This window comes from Solanum dulcamara, chromosome 7 (genome assembly GCF_947179165.1).
Source record: "Solanum dulcamara chromosome 7, daSolDulc1.2, whole genome shotgun sequence".
Lineage (NCBI taxonomy): Eukaryota > Viridiplantae > Streptophyta > Magnoliopsida > Solanales > Solanaceae > Solanum > Solanum dulcamara.
Window position 1 is genome coordinate 63,131,678 of NC_077243.1, and position 16,065 is coordinate 63,147,742.

A 16,065-nucleotide genomic window follows, 5' to 3' on the forward strand; every position below is an offset into this window, starting at 1 on the left:
CTACTAGCTAGGCCATATTGGAAAACCTATGCAGGTAACATAGTTAGGGACTAGAGGTTGCTACTAGGATTTTCTTGGGTTTGTAAGACCTTGGAAGTTAGAAAGTTGGAACTAAGGAGAAATTTTCTAAAATGATGATTGGACCAAGTTTACGATCATCTCTACGAGCCGCATATGTTTCTATGACCTGTAGAAATAAGTCGTAGAGGGAGTCTTGGTAGTTGATCATGGACAACCTCAGAGAAAGGTCCTACAACCCTGGTTGACGACCCATAAACTCCTAGATGGCCCGTACACACAACTCATAGATAGATTTCAGAGGGCAAGTTTTAGAAGTCCCTCAAGGCCAAGTCTACGACTTGGCAGGATGGTTTGTAGAAGTTGTTACGGGTTGTAGTAATGACTTGTAATTAAACATTAAAGGATCTCAAAGTAACAGGTTTTGGGACCTGCAGTATGAGCCAAGTCTATAACCCATAGACAAGTTAACAGATTGTAATAACGACCTATTCTAAAACTTCAGAGGCTTGATTTCTAGCCTATTTCTTAGACTTGTAGGAGAGTTATTTTGACGACTTGTGAATTCTTCTACGACCCATAGGAAGGGTCTTGTAGGTGTAAAGTCTAAAGTTTAATGATGGATAATAGTGTGTTTTCCAATGTTCGGTTCAATGAACCTAGACACTTTTATGTCCAAGTTCAAAGTCTATGTATATTCAATTCTTAAAATTCCCCTCCTATTCAATTCATTATCCTAAAATTTCTCTAAGGCAAGAACTCCAAGTCTCACAAGGTTTCTTCTTCAACCTCAAGCTAGGTTTCCAAATTTTTTCAAGGTTCTTCTTCGATTCTTAGTGAATTCAATTGAGGTATGTGGGGATTGATTCATGGGTTCCTTTTATCCACGAAGTCCCAAAGTTTTCTCAAAATTTTCTTTCAATCACAATTGAATTACGAACCCTAGTTTTAATGAATTACATTGGACTGATTAAATTCTATTTTTAGTTATTATCAATGACTATTATATGCATGTTGTCATATGAATTGCATAATTTTGAGATGAATTATGAAGCCCATGCATAAAGCTACTTTCAAGTTATGATTATGAAAGTTAAAGATGACTTTATGAGTTGATCATGAGTAAAATGATTTTAAATGAAAGTATCTATGATTTAAAGTTGAGATTATGATTTTATGATGAAAGTTATGATGATGATCAAAGTTAAAATTAAAGAAGTTAGTATGGTATGATAAGTACAATTCTCACACATTCATGTTAAATATGGTAATAAGGACAATTATCACAGAAGTTACGGCTACTTATGAATCGTTAAGTTAATGAGCTATTCTTAGTATGTTTTAAAGATGGATTGATAAGCAGTTATTATCTTTCCCTATTATGTTATGATCATATTTTATGAGTTTTCATTGGGATATTGACTAAGAACAGAAAAGACTTTTAGGTGGGGTTCGGTCCGATAACGTAGTTAGTTACCCAAGAGAATCCTAGTAGAAACCTAAAGTCCTAAACTATGTTGCCCCCATAGGATTGCCTTCATATCCTAGCTAATGGATCCACTTATAGCACAGTTGAGTTGAGTTGAGATGAGTAACATGACGAAATATATCCTATAAAGGTAGCCTCCCCTTCTCCATGTGGGGATCATCATATTTCATGTAATAGTTCATATGGTCTTAAATGTAGGTTAAAGGTCTTATTCCACACAAGTTAAATGTCAAGTTATGAGTTTATGATGAGGTTTTATAATATGCATTGACCACGAGTTTCATATGTTTTCAAATGCTTTTAAGCTCTATTCATGTTCATTATAATTGGTCATGCATATTATGGCATATTGTTCATGTTCCTTTACTTTTTCATTCATAAGTCACATACTTAGTACATTTAAAGGTACTAATGCATAGTTTGCATACATTGTACATAATGTAGGGATGGACAACGTTCTCGATTATCCTATTTGTGGCTAGACTTTCCCTAGATTCTCAAGGAGTTGGTAGTCCTCATTCTATCGAGGACATGAATTTTATTCTTGCTATTACATGACTTTATTCTATTGTTAGAGTGAGCTAGGAGCTTGTCCTAAGACCTCATCAAAGACTAGACTAGAGGCATATTTAGACGGCTTGTTATATAGTCTGGTTTGGACATCTATTGAGTTGATTTCCCTTAGTACCATTCTCTTATGATAATTAATTCCACTTATCTTTATCATGTTCTTTACCTTATGTACACGATATATGATAAGATGGATTATGGTTGGGTTCCCTTACACCCCAATTGTCATGTCACAGCTTGGCCCTAGTTCGGGTTGTGACAGGGTCTCTCTTTGAGCTTCTAGACTGAATCCCACCTCAAAATCCTCTCGGTGCTTAGTTATTATCCCAAAAGAAAATCATAAATTATGATTATAACATCATTAGGAAAGATAACAATAGATACTAATTCAACATCATAAAAATAGTCATAAGAGTATCTTATTGACATGATTGATTCATACAAGAAAACCTTTCATCTTTATGAATTCATGGGTTGGTGAGAAAATCATTCACCATCTTTAGAATGAGTGTGTGAAAAAATCTCTTCACAATACTTATACTTGCTTGAAACATCATTGAAGTCATAATTCATCATCATTCATAAAAATTCTTTATCAATCATGATCATAATTTCATAAATTTATACTTGAAAGTAGCATAAGGCATGGGTTCGTAAAAATCATCTTGAAATCATGCAATGTAACTTGAATAATGCATAATTAGATCAATAATAATAAAATAAACCATAATTGTGATGACCCAATGAAATTCCATGAAAATTATGGCTTAAAAGACGAATTAATAAAGGAGAATTTTGAGAAAACATTGTTACTCCATAGATGAAAGGACCAAAGGATGAATTTCTACATACCTTGATTAGAATTTAAATTGAAAACTGAATAGGAGTCTTGAATCTTGGAACCCTAGCCTTTCCTTACAGAGTTGATCATTTGGAGAGTATTTTAGAGAGAGAAATATTGTAACTATTGATTAGAGAAGGAATGGGGAAAGTTTGAAGTGTTTGGGTAGTTATAGTCTTTAGGAATAGGCTTTAAATGACCTAGTATAGGAATTAAATGAGTCAAAAAGGATAAAAATATCTTTATTTAAAACTGTTGGGGTCCCTTTTAGCGTGATCGGTTGAACTCACCTTTCTATTCGGTGAGTCGCCGATCTTTAGCTTGCTTGCCTAATTACCCTGAATAATTGCTCAGAAAACCTTAGAACATTTTGGTGATATAGACTAGCTAGCCGACCTATTCAGCATATGACCTTTCCTTCCTACCCTCGCCAACTTACCCTGACTTTTTAAGCTCAATTTTTAGCACAATAAGCGAGATCTTAAGCGATTTGATGAGTCACCCAGACCACTTGCCGATTCGCCAATCAGATCACTTCTCTTAGGAAGTACCTAAGTGGAACAATGCCAAAAAAATAAGATTCACGATTGTTTCAATGCCATAAGTATTTTGAGATAATTTTATGTGTTCACGGTTTGATTTTTCTTTATGAAAAAATGCTTAACAAACCCATAGAATTCTATCTTGTGTAAATTGAAGAATCCGCTAACAAACCCATGAAATTTAATTCCAACATAGGATTTTGTGTGGTTATTAATTTTGATTTGATTTTAATGTCCTTACACTTTTTAAATTTTAAGGATACTCCTTTCATGGCAAGTGAACTTATGATTGTTAGAGCTGTAATATTATCTATTGCCTATCCACGTGCCATATTCTCTTCGTCCAATTCTCGCTTCTCTTGCTTTATGATTTGGTTACTCTTTACCTAATTTAACAACTGCACATCAAGAAAAATATTTATACTCGATTTCTATTGTTCCTTGGTGTAGTCTGTAATGGTTTGTCTTACGAAGTGAACTTTTGAATTAAAGAGGATAATCCTAAAAAATTTGAATGGGATCTTGTTAACTTTACAATCACTTTTGAAGTGCGCTTTTGAGATGATTTCCAAGAAAAAATTGCATAACATTTCAGGCTAATATTTAAGTTTATTTTCATATTTGTTTTTTATTTTACAAGTATTTTTTAATGGATGATAAAAGTGAATACAAGTTGGATCCCGATTCACTTGAATCAGATGTATTAATGGAACAACTTACCCATTGGTCACAAAATATATGGAAAGAAAGTGTTAATATGATTCTTAATACAAGGAGAGAGGATGAAAATTTTAGAAGCTCATAAAGAAACATCCTATCCATCCACAAGTTCTAGAAGTGATTAGATTATTTGGATTATATAGTATTTATAAATGTAATCAATTTGATATTGACTGTAGTTTAATAACTGTGCTAGTTGAGTGTTGAAACTCATATTTTCCACTTTAGAACAGTTGAAGCAACAATCACTTTGTAGGACGTAGAGGTGTTGTCTGCATTATCTGTGTATGGTGATCCAGTACTTGGTAATGAGATGATGAGCACCATAGGTTTGGTAAAATATTTGACAAAGATTATTAAGTTTTTTTCTACTTGTGAAGATTTCAAAAAAATTCCCTCAAGGTCGCTGCGTTTAATGCACACATGCTAAGCCAACTACAATTGTCGGACATAGCAACATAGATATGGTTAATCAGAAGGCCAGATTTTACATGTTTTTGGATGATTGTGGGTATGATGATGGAGGATACATTTTGTGGTTATTAAAATTTGATGTACCTACCTATGCTTGAGTATGTCGGTGAAATTGGGTATTATTATTGAGGGAGTGTGATATTAGCTTGCTTATATCATTTTCTTTGTAAATTCTCATAGAGTACTTGATGTGTTAGCATTAGACGACATATTTTATATTTTTAACAATGAATAAATGCTAGTTCTTAAGCAACAATAGTAGCTTTTAATAGTTTTTCTACTGTGTTAGATAGGAAATCAGTCAAAATGAAAAAGGAAGCAAAATGTAGCTAAGTGCTAACAAAAGAGTGATATGATAGCAAGACTAACAGAATATTAGACCTCCGATGGACCATCAGGTCCAACGTCAGTAGGTTACAAAAACACTACCAAAAGTGGATTCTATGATGGTTCACCTAACGGATAATCACACATGCGATAGATCATCAATCAAAGCATCACTAAGGGTCAATCAAGTTTGCTTTTGATATCAGATGACGAAAAGGGTGATGGACCGTCACACATGTGATGGGCCATCGGGCAAATCATCAGACGCACTTCGAAGACACAACTTTCTTATTTTAAATTTCAAATTTCCTTGGATTATGTATAGAAGTTTTTAGGGTTTATTTTATATCTTGTCTTTAGTGAAGAACACAGTAGGCTTGAACGACATTTCATCAATAATTTTCATTTACTTTTAAAATAAAAGGTTGTGTTTGCCTCTACCTTTTGTAATTACAACAACAACAACAACAATAACCCAGTGAAATCCTACATCGTGGGGTCTGGAGAGGGTAAAATGTACGCAGACCTGACTCCTACCAATGTAGGATGGCTATTTTCGAAAGACCCTCGGCTCAATAGAAGCATAGAAAAAGAAGTCAGACAAGAATATTAAAAATAGGTAAGTAGATAACGAAAGCGGTCCAAACAATAGTATAATCAAAGCACCAAAAAACAGTAGATATTGCTAGATAATAATATAAATACCATAAATAACATAAGATAACATAACATACATAACATAAATAACATAAATCAGAGTAGAAGAAATCATAGTGCATTAATGCGATCTTATTATTTACTTCAATTATTATGAGTGTATAAATCCCAAAACCAAGTTAATGATCCATTAGATCATTTTGAGTAGAGAATGGTCGCCACTTCTACCAGGACCAGAATGATTATCCCTGCCCGATGGGTCTACATCCATCCCTGAATGTCTTCGGGTACTGTTAACTTCCTAAAAGACTCATCTCATAAATTTTTAATGAGTACTTTAGACTATTCGATAGATACAATTATTTAGTTGATGGGTAAGTTTAGATAATTAATTTAGTTAGTGGGATAAATTTGTAATTTATTTAATACCCTATACTATTTTATTTATTAGAATAAGTTAGTGAGACTTTTAGTTCATAGTTAATTTAGAAAAAAAGAAGAAGCAAAAGAGCATCTGAACAAGGTTCTTCGGCAGCTACGAAGAAAAATGCCACTACAAGTAAAGCATACTATTTTGAGTTGAGAATTTTGATTGTTGCATAACTGAAAATATATTATTCTAATATGGTTAGATGGAAAGAAATTTCCAATTTCAATTTTTGGGGTGAGGATGGTTTCCGATTCAAAATTATAGGAAAATTATGAGTAATGATTAACTTATCATTGTGCGTTGAAGGAGAATGGGATTACAAATTAAAGACTGCAAATTTTGTTGCTGCAATGCAATGTTATTTCTTGTTTGACTTTGGAGAAAATATTTTGGGTGGATAGTTAGGGCTTAAGGATGACGACATAATTTGAGGGCTAATTATAGGGCAATAATGAAGTAATGATTGGAGAAGGATAGACTAGTTGACCCATTGTAATTAGATTAAGGTGTTAATGTACACTATCTTACCGACTGGTGCTACTTATTTGCTAGGCTTTGGTATATTTTATTTATTATTAGGTTTATTATATTAATAAATATAATTTAGGTTTATGATATTTAAAGAAATTGAGACTTAATCTTAGGCATGAGATATATGAAATTTATTATAGTAGTATGGGTGTCCGCGGACTGGTTTGCTTACGAATATTGTATACTTGTTAGATTGAAAATGTTTTGAGGCATTGAAGAAAGGAAAACCGTTGGTGAATTAGTTTTCTTGATTTTGGCTATTTGGTTGAGGTAGGTTATGATTTATTTTATATCATAGAGAGACTCTTAATAGCGATTGATAGTCATTGAACAATGTTGTGAAGTTTTCTATACATTTAATGGTTGTGGTTTGGATAATTGATATGTTGTTGTGATTGGTCTACAATTCCAAGACCGTGAAATCTATAATCTTGAACTTGCTCTTTCAAAATTGATGTCTTGAATAAAGAAGACTTGATGAAATATTGTTAATAAAGTGAAAAGTGATGAATAAGAATGATGAATTAATTATATTATGAGATCGAATTCCATGAGATGACACGATATATTTGGATAGGTTTATATAAGCCAGCACGATATATTTGGATTGGGTACCACGAATCAACATGATATATTTGAATCAGGTGTCACGAGCCGACATGATATTATTAGATCGGGGGTGTCACATTCTGACATGGTAATATTAACGGAAAATAAATTGATGACTTAATACTACCCAATCTCAAATAACTTCTTTCAGAAAAAAATCATGGTGTGGAGACCTGAGTATTCATGTATACTCTTGATATTATTGACTGATTACGTAATTGATTCATTGTGTTGTCACTTGATCTTGATCGTGTTGTTTGCCTCCAGTTTAGTGCTATAGTTGATTTCTTTCTATTACTTTATGCATATTGATTTCTATTTTAAGTCGGTCGATGATACCTACTCAGTACATGTTGCCCTGTACTGACCCCTACTTGTATGTTTCTTTGTTTTTCTTTTGTGGAGTGCAATGAGTATACCAGTGACTTTGATTTTCCCTAATCTCTAGCCAGTGTCTAGCACTTTAACTTCCAGAGCGAGCTATTCCTCCTAGCTCGTGTTGGATTCTCTCGGTCATGGTATAATGTCCTTAGTTTTTTAGACATAAACTAATTTATTTATCTATTCTGATGTTTGACACTCTTAGATTTTATACTTTGAGATTAGATGTCCTTGATATGATAACTTTTAGATTTTGGAGAATGCTATGTAATAGACTTTAGTGGCTTTTGTTATTTCTTACTTTCATAATTTTGATCTTTCGCATTATTTTTGTATTTCATAAGTTGAATAGCTAATATAAGTTAGGGTTTTGTCGTTGGTTCACCCATCTTAGAAGTTAATTGTGAGTGCCACTCATGGATATTTTGGGTCGTGACACCAAGGGTTGTGGATTCCATGATGACTTGACCTAAACAAGGGGTTTTATGGATTAAAATTTGTATTGTGATTGTTTACCTTATTAACTCTTTCATATTAATTAATTTCTAATAGTTTAAAATAATAGAAAATGTTCTAGGTTTGACTTGTTTTAGTAAAAAAATGTAGAACTTGGGAAAAGAGTTAATAATGAGGATTCGAGAATTAGCCCTAGTCTAATGATTATGCTGTAGTAACATTTACCTACCCTGAGTAAATGTCATTGAATTGAGATAAGAACTTTTAGTTTGAAGGAATAAAAGTGACATGCATTTAGTTTGGTTGAGAAATTGTAATGACCCTCCAGATCATTTTAGAAATAAAGCATTCATTTCATCGTTTTGAGTGTTCTTGTAGTGACCCTAAGTAATTTATGACTTGTTGGAGATGACTGTTCGGTTACCTGGTCATTTGTTTGGTTTTAAGATAGTTTTCCTATTTTGGATCTTTATAACTTGAAAAGTTGACTTTGATCATAACTTAAGGAAAAAGACCTCAGAATGGAATTCTGATATTTTCATCAGCTCCGAAATGGCCAAATTAGGTTTGTAGCATAGTCGATGCGAGTATCAAGGCAATCAATATGAGTTTGGAGTCATTTGACGCTTTTTCCTTTGAAATTTGGCCAATAGTTGACTTGGGTCAATATTCTTGGAAAACACACTCGGATGAAAATTCTGATAGCGCGGTTAGCTTCGAAATGTTAAGTTTGGTCTAGAATGACCCTTCATTTGCTTCTCGAGTCTTTCAGTCTAATATCGAAGCCCGTTGTAGAATTTGGCTCAAAATGGCACTTGGGTATGAAATTCACTTTCAGTCGAACGACCTCATACGGAAATTTTGGCTGTGCTATTTAGTCTGGAATATCAAATTTTGTAGAGTAGGATATCTCATTTGCATGCACGGGATTCGTAATAAATTCTGAGCACCCCTCGAAATATTTGAACTTGGTGAAAATCAATATTTCAGCTGATAACTGGTGCAGGCAAAGTTGTTCTCCAGGATTACGGGCCCTTGGCCGCATTCACGCAAGTCCTAGAAATTGCCCTCTGCATTGTGGGGCCTGGATCACATTCGAGGAGGTTTGTCTCTTTTGCCTCCATATTCGCGGGCCTCTGTCCACATTCGCGAAGGCCAACATTCCTAACCTCCGCATCGAGGGCCTCTGGCCATGTTCGTGAAGGCTAACTTTCTTGATCTCCGCATTTGCAAGCCACTTAGGCCGCGTTCACGAAGGTTAAAACCTTGGTACGAACTTAGCCATATTCACAACTTTCAAACTTCAATTTCTCCTCCAATTCTCAGTAAAATTTGGTGATCCAAAGGTCTAAATTCAAGGAAATTGGATGAGGAATCCATTGGTGAGCTTGAAAACCTGTTTAGGAGCTTCATGTGAGGTAAATTCGCTAACTTAGCTGCTGTCATTATCATTTTCGGATTGGGATTTTCATGAATTTTGGAGGATTATATCTTGGTCATTTAGTTTCTTTTATAGTGATTCTTGAGGCTAAATTGTGAGTGTTTCCTCAAGGAATATCGCATTATGCTTGGTTTGGGTTGTGGTTTTTTTTTGAGAAATAACTGCTTATAGGTGCTGCCATAGTTGTTTTCTTTAGCTTGAAATATGGGACTTTTGATGCATGTGTGGTTGTAGCTAATTCTAGTGCATAATTGTGTTTCTCTTTGGAACACTAGCTTGGGGTAGCTTTTACAACCTACTTTTTGGGTCAATTTCAGAATTTTGAATGCGGGTCCTACATTAGTGTATAAATGACCATAACGACATTGTGATTTTATTTTTGACAGTGTGGCAGCGTTCCGAGGCCATTTGAAAAGGGAAAGCTCAGTTGGCCTACAGGTAGGCTACGGTTTTCCCCTCTTTAGACTGAGCATGTTTAGGCATTTATATACTTAATTGTATAAGTTTGGAGGGGTTTAAGTGTCAAGCATGCTAAATTCCTAGAGTTCATGTCCTTGGAGTTATTTTTGGGGTATTGTTGGACTGCAAAGTATGTCTCCAGTTATTGTTGATCATACATACCTTTTGGTGTGTGTTGTTCCTTTGGTTATATATTTGAAAGCATGTTAGGACTTAGTCTAGGCTTAGACTAGCATTTCCTTTGGCTTGCACAATTTTGGTGTCGTTTGGCTTAGAACATCTATGACGCCGTTTTAGACAGATTAGCTCTCTCTGGACTGGCAAAACTGACTTGAGTCTGATAGTCTGAGTTTTAGCTAGGAAGTAACACAGCTTTGGGATGTTACCTCTGTAAAGCCCTATTCTCCTATCAGTTTTGTATCACTTGGTTCTTGATTCTGGAAGTTTCTTCAATGATTTTAGTTAGATATGGTTCAAGATGGAGTAATTCATTGATGGCGCTCTATTTGGGGGTACTCCCGATGATGCTCGGTTGGCCGCTAATCCTAATTCAGACCGACTCGCCTCTGTTCATGGTTCAAGTCCCTATTTCACTCCATTAAGTGGGCTTCAAGCCCCTGCCTTATTATTGTAGCCTCCGTTCAAGACTATCGCTCCTCATTTAGTCGTGGTTCAACCTCACCACCTTTATTATTGCCTCAGTTTAAGTCCATCGCTCTTCATTTAGCTTTGGTTCTAGTCCACTACCTTTATATGACCTCAGTTCAAGTCTGTCGCTCCTTACTCACTTGGGTTCAACTTCTTAGCTATTGTTACACAATTCAAGTCTATGGTCTAGCTTACAGGTGGCTCAAATCCATGATTATCTATCACCCAGTTCAATTTCTTGGTTGCTTTTATATCTTAGTTTGGGTTCATGATTTGCTGATGAATCTTCGGTTCAAGTCCTTACCTACTCTCAACTTTGGGTTAAAGCTTCAGGCTATCGATATGGTTTAGTTCAAGTCCAGAAAATTGGTGGAATTTTTGGAATTTTATCTAGTCCATTCATCTTACCTCAACTATCCTTGATCCTGTCAGGCTTATGGGAGTCCGTTCAGGTTGTTACCTTAGACTTATGCATGAGCGTACTCGTCGAGTTTATGGGAGCCCAACAAATTTAGCTAATTTTATTTCTTTACATGTTGAGTACGCTCGTATACATACCTACATTTTCTTCTTGCCCTGTCTTTGGTTGTGATTACTTTCTCGCATTTCACTTTACTTTTGCTTATCTTGCTCAGTCGGCCTATGATGCCTACTGAGTACCTATTGCTATAGGTACTCATACTACACTCTGCATCTGTTTTCATGATATTGGTCCATGTACTAGCTTGCCGACGTTGATTCGAGCCAGTTTCTTTCTTGATCAAAGGAGAGGGTGAGTACATAGCAGTCTGGAGTTACCCGTCTCCCTCTGTACACATATGTTTCATGTGTTTTTCCTTTTGAGGCAGCCTTGTTTCTGTGGTCCACTTTTGAGACTTATACTCTTTTTGGTAGTAGCTCTATACATGTGACCTTTAGGTTCTAGAGTGATCTTTTTATTTGCATATATTTTGTTTAGCTTCTATCCTTCAGCTATGTTCTTGTTATTTCACTATAGTTTTTAGTTGTATTGTTGGTCTTCTACCCTGACATCCCATTACTCACAGTTCTGAGATATGGGGCAGCTTGCATACGAGAGAGTCGTAGTAGGTGCCATCATGGCCTGAGAAATCGGGTCATGACAGAAATGATTAAAAGTAGCATATGACTCGTAAAAGTAGCATATGACTCGACCCATAGTTCCAAAGTATTGAAACCTTATTTGTGCCTGACTTTTATGAAATCTTCCTATGACTCGTAAAAGTATCTGTGGACCGTAGATTGGACCCGTAAATTGACTCTTGAAACTAAACTTTTGTTTGATTTCCATGATTGTGCAGGACTATCCGTAAAAATGTTTATGACCTGTCAAAGTGTTCATAAACCAAAAATTCCAAAACTTCAGAAAGTTAGCCTGCTTTCTACGCGAGGCATTTACAACCCGTAAAAGTTTCTACGAACCTTAGATGGACCTCATAGATGGCTTCTGTTAATTTTTAAGAGGGGTTATTTTAGTCTTTTACAACCACTTCTAAGATTAAACCCCGAATGTCTTAAACCTAATTAAGGTCATATTCAATGTTAGTCGATCAAATTACCCCCATAATCATTCCCAAGACTTAGAGAAAAGATTCAAGTGGAAAAATCTAGGGTTTCGAGCATCTTTTTCAACTTTCTTCAAGAAACTTATTCTTCAAGGTATATAAGGCTACTCATATTGATGGACTAAGCTCGTCCTCAAGCCCTACATCTTAATTCAGTCTGTAAAATTTAAACGTAGGGTTATAACTCAAGTTTTTCATGAAATTTGATTTCCCCTTTATTCTTTATCATGGAACTCTAATTCTTAACAGTGGGATTATAATTCTTCATGTATTTTTGGTACTTGAATTATTGTTCATGATTATTTTATCACATAAACCCTATTTAGCAAAGAATTGTTGATAGCTTTTGCATAATTTCAAAATCTGATTTCTCAACTCATAATGACACCTACTATCAAACCACCAGTAGGTAAGCCTAACCCCACAGTACGAAACCATAGGAAATGGACCATCACACATGGAAGGAAAGAAACAAATAATAATAATAATATTAATAATAACAATAACAAGAAAAAATAAGCATGAGAGAAATACAACACGATAACCCCTCAAGACCTAGTATCAACCGGAAGTTGAGCTACTAAACTAAATAAGGAAGTACAAGGTTTATACGGATATAATAATAGTGCAACTAATTCTGAATACAAAATAAAGACTAGTCCAAGTCAAACTAGAGGGAGATAGGCAACTCTGTATGCTAAGAGTTCACCCAAGTCTCCAAAACACAAGAGTTGTTCCTCACGATATCCAAGTCTGTAGTGAAACCCGTACTATGATCTGCAGGGTGCCGAAGTGAAGTATGAGTACCAACAAGTGACACTCAGCAGGCATCGACCGACTAAGGTCCAAAGGTAAATCAAGTATAAATAACATGTAAGAAAAGAGTATATATCACAAGTAACTAAAAAGAGTAGTACGGAAGCCTACAATAAGAAACATCTGATACAGGGAAAGGAGAGGATAGGGAATAAGGAAGGAAACAAAGCACATACCTGGTGGTGCCGGCCCAGAACCTAAACATGGAAACACACTATGAAGGAGGACACCTAAGTGACATCCTACTAACGGACGTAAACACATATATCACATAAAGACCTAAAGGACCGTATCAACTAAATCCCTACACAAAAAGGTTAGATAAATAAGAACAAGAGTAGTAACTACCTTCAAACAAGAGACCACCTTTTATACAACCACAAGTTCTCAAATAGTCAAACAATACCTCTCAAGCCCCTTAATGCCCATGAGGTTCACTCACAAATAGGTAAGCCCGCACGGCATCCCATACTGCCGACAGGTACAAACAACTATGCTGGTGATAGAAAATACATATATGAATGAAAGTTATGCAATAAAACCAGTAGTACCATTAGTGTCAAGTGCCTCAAACCAAGATATATACACCTACTTCCAGTCCCGTCCCGGAAGTAGGACCCATGCGCCTCTTTGGAATCACCATGGGGGGTTCGAGAATGACCTTATATATTTGGCTAGTCCCAATCCAGGTCTTATATCAATATAGATATCAATATGTATATCCGATCATCTAAAATCCGCTTTGTCGCGGTGACCAAAGATAAATAGTCAAATCAGTAAAGAAAGGGCCAGGAACTCTGTCCAACTAAGCCAATATAAGAAAATGAGTGCATCCTCAATGCCTCTTATCCACTATAAATAGTAATAATAAAGGTAGTACGACCCCCATTTAGAAAATCTGTATAAAATAGTTTGGGTTACTACCCAGCTTCCTCAAATCAATGTGAAGAACCAATGCATTCACCAGGGTCGACTACATCCATGAGAAAACAAGAATCCAATCCAATGCATGCCATCACCAGTAAACACCTTACCCTCTAGAGCGTAGAAACGGGAATAACACATGTAACCGACCTCTAACCAAGGCCTAAGGCTCAAATCTACTTCTCTACCTTAACAACAAGGCCCAAAAGGGAACTCATCCCTGACTAGATAATAAGGAGGAGGATATGAGGAAACAGGTTCTCATCTAGCCAATCTATATCTCTAGATCCAACTAAAGTACAACCTCAAGAACAAAAACATAGCGAGTCCCACCAACGCCAACAAGAAGATAAAGAGGATTCTAACTCTAAATCCGAAAATGGGGCCCAATAGTAATTCACAAGCCTAACTGGGTGAAAACCACTACACCAAGGCTCCAAAATATATGCTACAAAAAGTGAAGGACACAAAGTCTCAGACATACCTGCCAGCAAAGTCTCAGACATACCTGGCAATAACAGCTACATTAACTAAGGGTCAACCCAAACTCAATTCTAAGGAACAATTCCGCCAACCAGCTTAAACATCAAACAAGCCACCTAAAATACGCTAATCAAGAACAAACTAAGGCACAATCAATAATTTTACCAACTAAACTGAAAGTCTCATAAAGGCAACATAGCCTAAGGCTCATACCGGGACAAAGAAGTAAGAAACTTGGAATTGAGCCTAACCATCACATATAATCCAAACCATAAGCAATTTATACTAAATAATACCTCATGAAGCTCAATCAAAGGAATGACGACTGTAGCCTACCTTGAAGCCGAACATGCGCGCTCCAAGTCCGCCCCCTGGTAGCTGTTGCTCCAAAAACAACTCCAATTTCCTCCACGCTATCAAACTGTTTATCACCTCGTCAATATGGACGTTTTGACACCAAAATCGCATTTTCCAGAGACGGATCCAAAATATGGTCAAAAATACGATTGTGCAACCTGCGATGGGAATCCCAAAATGGACTTCGTAAAAAGGTTCTAGACACATTATTGAGCTTTTACCTCAAAATGGGGCACAAATTGATGCACAAAATGAGAGAAATTAGCCCAACAAAATATATCACCTTTAAAGCTTAAAACTAAGCTAGGGCAGACCCTTTAGGGAGGAAATTACCTCAAACCACCACCTTGCATGCTTTTTCAAACATACCAACACATACCCACGATCAATACGAACCCACTAGACTTGGAAATGCCAAAAATGGAGCTCCCTTTCTCCCAAAATTAAAGAAAGAAAATAGGGTCGGGGTTGGTTTGCATTTGGTCTTAAATTAAAAGACCAGACAAGACAATGCATCGCGATCATGGACTTGGTCTTCGCGATTGCGAAGGCCATTAAGCCAATATATCGTAATCGAGAACCACAAGCCTCGCAAACGCGAAGGTCTGGGTGATGAGGCTTTGCAATTGAGGCACATATGGATCGTGAATGCGTTGAAAAATGGAGCTTGCACCGGCTCAAACTTGATCTTTGAAAAGCTCCGATGAGGGCTCAAAATTCGTTCAAAATCCCGTGCATGCAAATGGACTATGTTACCCCACCAAATTTGATGTTTTAGACTCAATAGTAGAGTCAAAATTTCCATCTGAGATCGTCTCGACAAAATATGGTCCAAGCATAATTTTTGCCAATTCTACAAGAAGGCTGAAAATGATACCAAAAGCCTCGGGAACAGCACGAAGGATCATTTTAGACCAAAGTCAACCAAAGGCTAAAGCTTAAAGGCTAAAATGCCTAATGGATCAAACTCGCACTGAAAGGCTCGATGGTTGGTCCGACCATGCTACAATTCTAAAATGACCATTCTGGAGCTGATCGAACCATTCGAATTCCATTATGAGGTTGTATTCCTATAGTTTTGACCAAAGTCAATTGTTCAAACTTCAAGAGCTCCAAAACACGGAAACGGGCATAAAACCCAAATGAACGACTAGGCAACCGAATCGTCAATGCCAGCAAGTCATAATTGGCTTAGGATTGTTATAGGAAAGCTCTCTAACGCTGAAAAGAATGGAAAAAGGCAAAAATGACCTAGAGGGTCATAACACATAACTATTTTCACCTATTAAATTATGAATCGAAGTAAGAA